This window comes from Pseudorca crassidens, chromosome 3 (assembly GCF_039906515.1).
Source record: "Pseudorca crassidens isolate mPseCra1 chromosome 3, mPseCra1.hap1, whole genome shotgun sequence".
Lineage (NCBI taxonomy): Eukaryota > Metazoa > Chordata > Mammalia > Artiodactyla > Delphinidae > Pseudorca > Pseudorca crassidens.
The window spans coordinates 154,355,655-154,365,300 of NC_090298.1; the positions used below are offsets into that span (position 1 = coordinate 154,355,655).

General features: G+C 37.6%; 1 long non-coding RNA gene and 1 other non-coding gene across 3 annotated transcripts; one reads left to right on the forward strand and one right to left on the reverse strand.

The window, feature by feature from the left end:
* Positions 1 to 500: 500 nt before the first annotated feature.
* On the reverse strand, positions 501 to 9,159 carry LOC137220896 (uncharacterized). Of its 2 annotated transcripts, XR_010941835.1 has the most exons (4): positions 9,012 to 9,159; positions 6,723 to 6,875; positions 6,286 to 6,363; positions 501 to 1,596 (listed from the first exon to the last, which is right to left on the reverse strand). It is a non-coding gene; the product is annotated as an uncharacterized lncRNA (long non-coding RNA). The 2 variants fall into 2 exon arrangements; XR_010941836.1 differs by lacking the exon at positions 6,286 to 6,363.
* Positions 6,715 to 6,878, forward strand: LOC137222861 (U1 spliceosomal RNA). The gene has a single exon (XR_010942639.1). It is a non-coding gene; the product is annotated as a U1 spliceosomal RNA (small nuclear RNA).
* Positions 9,160 to 9,646: the final 487 nt, after the last annotated feature.

Below are 9,646 nucleotides of genomic sequence, written 5' to 3' on the forward strand. Positions count from 1 at the left end.
TTAGAATGATGTGAGGTAGCATATACTGTATATAAGAAAGTACCTACATATAATTTGCATTTTAATATTTGTTTCCTCATTCTTCCTAGCTCATTTTCAGTAGGCATGCCTACAAGTAGGGCTGTACTGATTGTTTGTGGCTGCCCAGTGTCTTCTGATGGTGCTGGTACCATAACAGTTGCTCAGTTTTTGACTGTCACTTCTGCTGTCTTCCATCCATGCATCTGTTGATGGTTTACTATGTGCAAGCAGCATAGTTTGTGCTGCATTTACAGTGGTTAACAAATAGATACCAGACAAAGTCGTAGTCCTCATGGAGCTCATGATATGATGTGACAAAAACTGTACAATTGACAATTTTAGTAGCTTTTGTTTACTGTTCACAGCCCCTCTATTATGTCAGTACAGTGATTTACTTCAGTCTACTACTGAGGATACTAAGGCACTAAAAAGTTTTAAAAACTTAGCCACGGTCACACTTGTTTCTGTTTATTAAAGATTTGCCTATTGCTGAAAATTTTTTAAATAGGACATTAATATTACTTTCTATATTATAATAACCTGATAATCTAATATTGCATTTAGAAGCCTTCCAGATTCAAATCCAAAAGTCTTACTCCAACCAACTTATTCATGGAGGTTATGGTCACCCAGGCTGGCGGGGACAGGGACTGCACCTCTAAATGATGGCTCAGAACCTAATTTCTCTCACCCTTGAGCTCTCAGCTCTCTCTCACTGATCCACACCGAGAGGTTCTTTCCCTGTGATCACATAATGGCAGACAGAGGTACCAGGGCAGAATCTTTCCAACTTCAGCTCCAGAGCAAAGATCTTTTCTGGTATTCTTAGCAAAGATCCTAGTAGTTAATCTGCCCTTTTTAAACTGTCCTGACTTAAACCAGCATGTTCTCACCCTGATTCATGTGAACTGAAAGGATGTGCATGGGGGAGCATCATCCCCATACAAAAACTGAGGATGTTTGTAGAAGCAGAATACCTTCCACATGGGCAAACATAAATGAAACACTACACGCATGATGGACCTGATGTTCATCTGCTCTCCAGCTGGCCTCACTCCCCTTCCAGGCAAGTCCTGTCTAGAAGTCCTGACCAGCTCCCAAGTCTCAGGAGTAGCCAAATCAGGGCAGTAGAGAGGGAAGACACACTTGAAACTTTAGACCACAGGAAGTTATGATCAAGTGCACCATCACTTTAAGTGGCAGGGATTAAAGCAGTGCTGAAGCTTCCTGCTTGTATCCTCTCAGGCATTACCAGTGTCATGCACAATTGCCCTTACTTCCTGCTGAGGATTCTTTCTGGCAGCCAGAGCCTGCTCTCCCCAGGCTGCTGCAAGCTTGAATGGCCAGAGAATTAACGCTTAGCTAGTGATCCCTGATAAGATGACTCTGAGACACGGGTGCCATGCTGGCCCCCAGCTTCATCCTAGTGGGGACTGAGATCCAGTTAGTTGACATGAAAACGTGAACTTTGTGGGCTCTCTTTCCTTCTCTGTCTCATTTCCCTGTTCCTCTGTCAGGGTCTTCCAGGGTCACCTCCCAAATAAACCACCTGTCCTTGAACCGTTGTCTTGGGATCTGCAAATAATCACATAGACAGTGATCACATAGGATCCAGCCTTTTAAATACATTCTCAAAATACTTTTCTTTAATTGTCATAATCTTCTTGTAAAAGTATAAAAAGCAAGGGGGAGAGGGATGCGTAATGTCCTTCCCAGACATCCACTTAAAATGTTTCCTATAACAAATACAAATGACATACCTTCATTATTGTATATTCTATAGATAGAAAATGTAAATAGTATGATCAGATAAAAATATAAAAATAGAGTTTCCAATCCTGTTTTCCTTTCATAGTTAATTATTGTGATTCCTCCCATAAAAAGGATATAAGGAGAGAGAGAAAAGAGAAAAATAGAGAAAAAGGAGAAATTACAAAAATTTTTATATTGAGCTGGCTACTAAATAAGTGCAATAAGTTTCTTTAAACCCTGCTGCAAACAATAATTCTATCTTTGAGTACTTTTTTTAAGTAACATAACTGGTACTTTATGCACAGGTATTTAAATGATGTCGTTTTGGCCACTGATATGCCATGGATTAATTCAGTTAACTCACTACTAAAGATCTACTTGAAGTCTGCTTAGTGAGTACTACTGAAATTCTAATCATAACACTCATGGGGATAATTTTATTCTCCAAGTAGCAAAAATGTTTATAAAATGAGCTAAATAAAAAGATAAAAAATGGGCAGCTAATTTTTGAATATTTCTAATTATCAGGTTAAATTTGTATTCAACACGTTTTTCTTAAGTAATGGTGTAAAATCTAGAATATGACCATATAATTAATCATTTGTTCTTTAAATGTAAGCATTATTCAGAAAATTAGTAACTATGATAAAAAATCCAAACCTTTTACTAATTTTAGTGAAAAACAAATTTTAATAAAACAGTATAATATACTAAATATAAAAGCATATAAAAGCTGAATATAGTTTTTGGTATGGTTATTCTTTAGCATTTTTTTCAAAACAAAACATTTGTTTCATTTGATGTTGATAATTAATTTACCTGAATTGTAATTTACTAAGATAAATTGATATATAAGAAAATAGTACCTAAGAAAACTGTTTTCTTAAGCAGAGAGAGAAATTCACACACACACACACACACACACACACACACACACACACACACACACACACAAAATATTGGAATCAATATATATTTTTTAAATAGGTGAAAAAGCATCCATACATCCTCTGACATTTTCTTCTATGCTCAGATTATCATGGATGACTGTATTATTTATTATGTATTTTTTCTTATCTCATTATTCATTTATTTGAAAAGGTAATAGATGCTCATAGTCTATAATTTGAAAACAAAAAAGTCATTCAATAAAAAAAGAAGTTCCTCTCACATTTTTGCTCCCTGGCCCTCCAGTACCACTATCCACTGACTACTAACTTTCCTAGTTTCTTGAATACCCTGCCAGTAGTCTGTGCATATATATAAGAACATAGAGATACATGGCCTCTAGCATGTAACACAACTGTAACCTACTATAAACATTTTTCTTCACCTTGCTCTTATATATTTTGGCAATTCTGTATCACTAAGTGGAAATTACCCAGTCCTTTTAAGCTACTGCATAGCTTAATGTTGCATGAACATACATTACTTATTTGACTAGGTCCTTGTTTATGAATATTTTTTGTTATTTTCCGTTCTTTTCTATCACCGAGCTACCATATTGAAATTCTTCGATACACATCCATGGGTAAATCTTTTGGATACATTTGTAGGAATAGAATTTCTGATGCAGGCATATGCATTTCAAATTTTTAAAAATGTCATTTAGTTGTGTTCCATGGTGGTTGGAACCATTTATGTTCCATAGTAATCAAAGGTAAATGTGCCTTTTTCACCTATATCCTATCTGATATGGTTATTTATTAAACTTTCTTAGCTTTGTCAATCAGGCAGTTTAAAAATGTCAACTTTTGGATTTCAATTTGGATTTCTTACATTATGAGTGAGGCTGAACATTTTTCTCAAAGGTTTAAAATTACTTACATTACTTTTCTTTGAGCTGTATTCTTGCCATATACTCATTTTTTCCTACTGAATGTTTTATATTTTTATTGTTTTGTAAGAGCAACTTATACATTAAGGAGATAAATCCTTCAATATTTGGTGGAAAATAATTTCTTCCAATTTGTCCAGTGTTTTTGGCTTTTTAGTCTGTATGTCTGTATATATATCTTTTCCCAAGTAGAGAAATGTTTTCCCCGTGTATTCGAGTTTATTGATAACTTTTGAAAGTAGTTTTTGAGCCATATTTAGAAAAACTTTCCCACTCTGAGATGTTTAAGAAAAAAAATATCCAGTGTTTTGTGTTTTTTTCTTTACCTTTAAATCTTTGATTTGACTGATACTGATTTTCATAGAAGGAATGAGGTAAAGAATTAATTTCATACTCTATAGATGGGCTCTTCAGATAGTAAGGTGGGCCTATGATTAATGGGAAGAAATAGCACATTGTCAGAGATGCTCACACAATATAGAAATAAAAAAAGATTCCCTCCCATGTCATGAGTGGACACAGCACTTCTCACAGGAGCCTTCTCTGTCCCTCAGAGTCTTGAAGATGTCAGGCAGCTGTGGGTGATTTCCTGCTCAACTTACTAGGGCCTGCTGGGCCTGGAAAGCTGAGTTATTGCCCTAACAAAGCCACCGTTTACTTGTGGCCTTCATTATCAGTCCAAGAAAATTTATGAAAATATGTAGAGACATCCAAGTTCCTGTATAAGCTCTGTGTCAGGAGGTCCCTATTCTCACCAGGGGGAGAAAAGGGAGTTCAAGTACCCAGGTGTTCTGAAAACTAACTCATCATTCTAAAAATCCACTTTTCAGTTTCCCATCTTCCTCAATGGAATATGTTGACTGTAACTTTTTCCAATTATTTGAAATGACTTGAATCAAATGCAGAATTTCTGTGTATCTTTAAATTGATTTTGAACTCTTTTCTGTTTCTTTCTTTTTTTTTTTAATCTTGTTCTGCTTCCGGACCAGACTACTTTAACTATGGTAGCTTTCTATTATATTTTCCAAACAATATTGCTAGGCTTTCCTCCTTATTCTTCTTTTTTTAGGAGTCTTCATCCTGTGCCTGTATATTTGTGTATGTGTGTAGATTTTTTAAAGATAGACTAAAGATGCTAATCTCAATATTTTATATAAGAAAACTGAATATCAAAGAAAATGACTTACACCAATTCATATAACTGATAAGTGCCAGAACAGGGATTTGAACTCAGTTTGTCTTATTCCCAAATCTAAACAGTGAGTCTTTACATAAATAATAATGCCAGAGATCCTAGGATTTTGAGGGAATTTTCTAAACAAACTTCCTGCAGTGCAGTGAGAGCAGATATGGGGCAGGGCACAAGGTGAAGTCTAAGTTTTTGTGGAGAGCTGACTATGGAGAAGCTTTTATTACGGGAAAGAACTGCCAAAAAAGGAGCCGTCAATCTTGATAAAACCCCATCATATGGGTGAGAAGGTGTGGTGTCCTAGACCAAGGCTCATTAAAATTGGAGGGCAATTGAGGAAGTCAAAGTAAATGATGTAGTGCTTGATTTCAGCAGTTTGTAATCTTAATAATGAAACTGACATTAGTCCAACTCTGTTATATGTATAGTTCACATGTAGACATATGTATGCATGTGTGTGTATAATATATACAGACAGTCAAGTGACTTCATTATTTATTTTTGAAAATATTAGAAAGTGAATAGTAGGTTGGGTGAAGTTATAGAATAGAATAGAAAAATCAAGCAACCATTCACAGAGGAAATAACTGTGTATGTAATTCAGTACAACCATAAATCCTGCTCTGTGTAATCCCAGGTGATCTCATAAGAAATTGGATTTTGCTATGGAGAAATCCTCACTCACTTTGCACAACACACTGTGTTTAGGTGTGTGGCTTAGAGTAGGATGTAGGAGACTTGAACATTTAAAATGTTAGGGGTGATAAGGACCTGGGAGAGAGGTACCAGCAGGGTAGGCACTCCATGGGTAGATGAGGGGACTTGATAGACCTCAGGGCAGAACACCTCAAAGGACATGGAAGACAAACAGTTACTAAGAGAGGTTGTTAAATTATTTACTGTGGGATGTGCTAGCACTACCCTCTTGCTTTGTCACTCTTATGATATATTTAATTGAGGATATATTGCTCAGTCGTGTGTGTGTTTGTTTGTTTTTTTGTGGAAGTGGGGTTTGGGGGTAAACTTCAAGTTGGGACTGGGTTCTATGTCTGGGTTGATCCAAAGAAAGACCAGATTTTGTAGGGCAGCTGGAGTTAAAAGAAGAAATTCTGAGAGTAAAGACATGGGGATGAGCAAAAATTCCTGCAAAAACTCCAGTCTTTGACGACCTTGAAAATGATGGGGTCATTTCCAAGAACTCAAGGAGTAAAGCTGCACCCAGCTAATATTTGGCTGTATGTGGAAGAAACAGTAGATCCTATTAAGGTTCTTAATCCATACTATTGTATCAGATCAGAAAGGTACAATTCTGGCCTCTTTACCGAATCACCTTTCCCTCCTTAGACACCCTTCTGAGGGTTCAGGAGCAGACTCCATAACCAAGGTTTCCCAGTTCCTTGGAACAAATCATTAAGAAGTTCATGAGGAAGAAGTAATCACAAAGCAGATGCTGCCCACCATGGATAGTACTATTGCTAACCCATACCTGTGGATGCAAAAGGGCAGGTAGTTCTGAGATGGTCCCACTTTGATACTGGCCATAGACTTGCAGAGGCACATCAGACTGGGGAACAGAGGAAACATATTTTTCAGTCCTCTCTCCCTGCACCCAAAATAAAATCTGGCACAGTGTAGCTGAACTACACAGGTGGAGGAAAGATAGGGCACACTCAATAGGCAAGAGTATAAATCCCTAAGTTTTAATTCCTGAGAAAGAGTTAGAGCGCTGATTTAGACCCAAAAGAACAAAAAGGGCTCATATTAGGAAAGCATTCAGAAGTGGATTCTGGGTTGGGGACCTCCCTTGCCAGAGTGAAGTTAAGCTTCACTCTGGTGCCCAGGACAGAGACCTTCTTGAGAAAGACACCTCAGATCCTTCCCCATAAGGAACAGGATCTTCAAAAAAGTAAACCCCATACTTACCTGGCAGGGGAAATACCATGATCACGAAGGTGGTTTTCCCAGGGCAAGGCTTATCCATTGCACTCCGGATGTGCTGACCCCTGTGATTTCCCCAAATGTGGGAAACTCGACTGCATAATTTGTGGTAGTGGGGGACTGCGTTTGCACTTTCCCCTAAGGAAAAAAAAAAAAAAGTAAACCCAGGCAAAGGATGAGACATTTGTTACAGTGGATTTGTCTCAGGAGAAAGAAAAGTCAATAGGTCACTCAAAACAAACTAGTACCAACCTCTGAGCAGAGCCCAGGCAGGCCCTGATCCAAACAGTCTGGTCTTGTGATAGTGGAGATACTGAAGGCCAGGATCAATGCCAGTCATGAACCTGACCTTACAGAATGGACTGGGTCTAAGTTGTGGACTTCATGTAAGGGAACGTAGTCAACACAAAAAAGTCCTTCAGGCCCAGGTGGGACCCATAGCTAAATATTGCTGTGATTGCAGGCCCCCTTCCTTCCTAACGCAAAGCTGAGAGACAAAGGCCAGTCCTCAGAACTAAACAGGTTCTTCGAGCATGAAAATCCTGAGGGAGCAGCAAGCAGGTCAGATACAAGTGCAGACTTCCTACAAGTGTCGAAGATGTCAAGAACCAGTAACTGTGCCCTTCCATGCCTCCCAGAGAGCCTTGGATGTTAGGTTCCTCAGGTTTCCTATGTCACTGCTCTGGGCAGTGTCTTCTGGGTTGTGTCACATATAGTTTGTCTGCTTAACCCTCCAACAGAAAAAAAATCCTTTCAAAGAGAAAATTTAGACCATAAAAACAAAATATTTTATGCTAGCAAATTCTATAAGAATGGACTTGAGGACACGGGGAAGGGGAAGCTGGGATGAAGTGAGAGAGTGGCATGGACATATACACACTACCAAATGTAAAATAGATAGCTAGTGGGAAGCAGCCGCATAGCACAGGGAGATCAGCTTGGTGCTTTGTGACCACCTAGAGGGGTGGGATAGGGAGGGTGGGAGGAAGACGCAAGAGGGAGGTGATATGGGGATATATGTATACATATAGCTGATTCACTTTGTTATACAGCAGAAACTAAAACAACATTTTAAAGCGATTATACTCTAATAAAGATGTTAAAATAAAATTTAAAGAAAAAGTGTGGTCCCTGTTTAACCTAACCCCCAATATTTTCCTTTGTAATAGATTTGTTTCTTCTAATAGGAGGATGGTGTCTTCTGTTTCTGCCACACTTTAGGGTTGAAGTTTATGGCATCCAAGTAGCTCAGGCAAAAAGAAGAAAGGTGCTAGTTTCAGCTGCTGTTGAGTTTCTGCTTTGGCTGCTAAGAGGAGACGCTGCTCATGGAGGGAGGGTCACAAGGACGTTGAACACCCCACTACCGTGCTGGTTCTATTATTTGCACCTTCTCAGATATCCTATTTTTTTAAAATACATGGTATATTCATAATATATAATTTGTTACTAGTGAAAACATACAAATGGACAAATTACTATAAAAACCTTCAAGTCTTTTGAAATTAAAAAAATAATAAACCTGAGTCCCAGGTCCTGGCTTAAGAATCCCTTCTCCTGTTCCCCGGTTTCTGAACTCTATGTAGCTTCAGATAACAAGATTAAAGTTTAATAGGATGCAACGTTCCCCAAAAAGACTCCTGGAAAACTGAGAGGAAAGTAGCCTCACATATCAGGAAAGGGAACATTGCAAATACAGGAAGGCTAAGAATTGAATTCTGAAGATGGGGGAGAAATTCATGTTCCTGATTCTCTTGGTGGGGATAGCTGGCATCTACACCCAAGGCCTGTCTTCCCTTCCTGAGGAAGGGTTATTCTGAACTGCTGTTAGTTATTTACAATTTACAGGGCTGTACAATAGCTCTAATAGAAACAGAATCCGATAACACAGAAAGATTTGTTTCAGTTGAAGAATAGATGTTTTCCGTTGAAGAATAGATTTTTTCCCTATAGTCTTCTCCCTTATGATAGAAAAAGAAAAACCATAGAAAGATGTTTTTGTTTGGTCACAAAATAAGGCTACCAGCTGTATTGGGTTTAACCTGGTTATTTGCATAAGAGCAGAAAAAGCGCAAACTTACCATGTAGGCCTTCTTAAGCTTGCTATGCCGGATGTTTTCGTGAAGAACCTCATATTGGACTGTAAAATCCTTTAAAAGTTTTTAATTTTTTACTATTTGAAGCTAGGACACAAACTCAAGAAATTCTTTCTTCAGATTTCACCTATTTTATATATATATACATGCATATATATATATAAATTATTTGGGCACATACCTCTCTTTTGGAGGACCCCAATATCCAGTGTTACTGGCCTGCCTGGAAGTAACCTTGCTTACATCCTGTAAGCCAGATAGATACCAGACCACTTTTCCTGGGCAAGCTTTGTAAGAATTGGTTCCATAAAGCACCTTAAAGCGGCTGGGCAAACCCGATTATATGAGCATCGTTCTTAAACAGGACATTCCAGACAAGTCTTTGGTTGCATAACCAACATTTTCAATTATATCCTGGGAAAAAAGAGGACAGATTTTTAAAGAACCTATGGAAATAACTATACTACCATGAAAAGTAAAGAGATGGCAATTAGAGTTTCTGAATTTCTGGGTGTCAGTGAAAATGTATCTTAATTTTAAAAGTTTCACTTCAGCCTACCAGTGCAGTCTATTAAAATATTAAATCATTAGGACTTACAGATAGCTCCAAATTAAAGGCTTTATATGTGTTTGTATGTATAATAGATAACACAGGATATATATTAAATTTCATATTTGTTAATATATATTAAAATGTCAACAATATTTTTTAAAATCCACCATCATCCCTCATCAATTCATTTAGTCCTATGTAATTAATTCTTGTTGCAATGGATTTGGGTTAGCAGTCTCATGAATTCCATCACTTTTTAACTG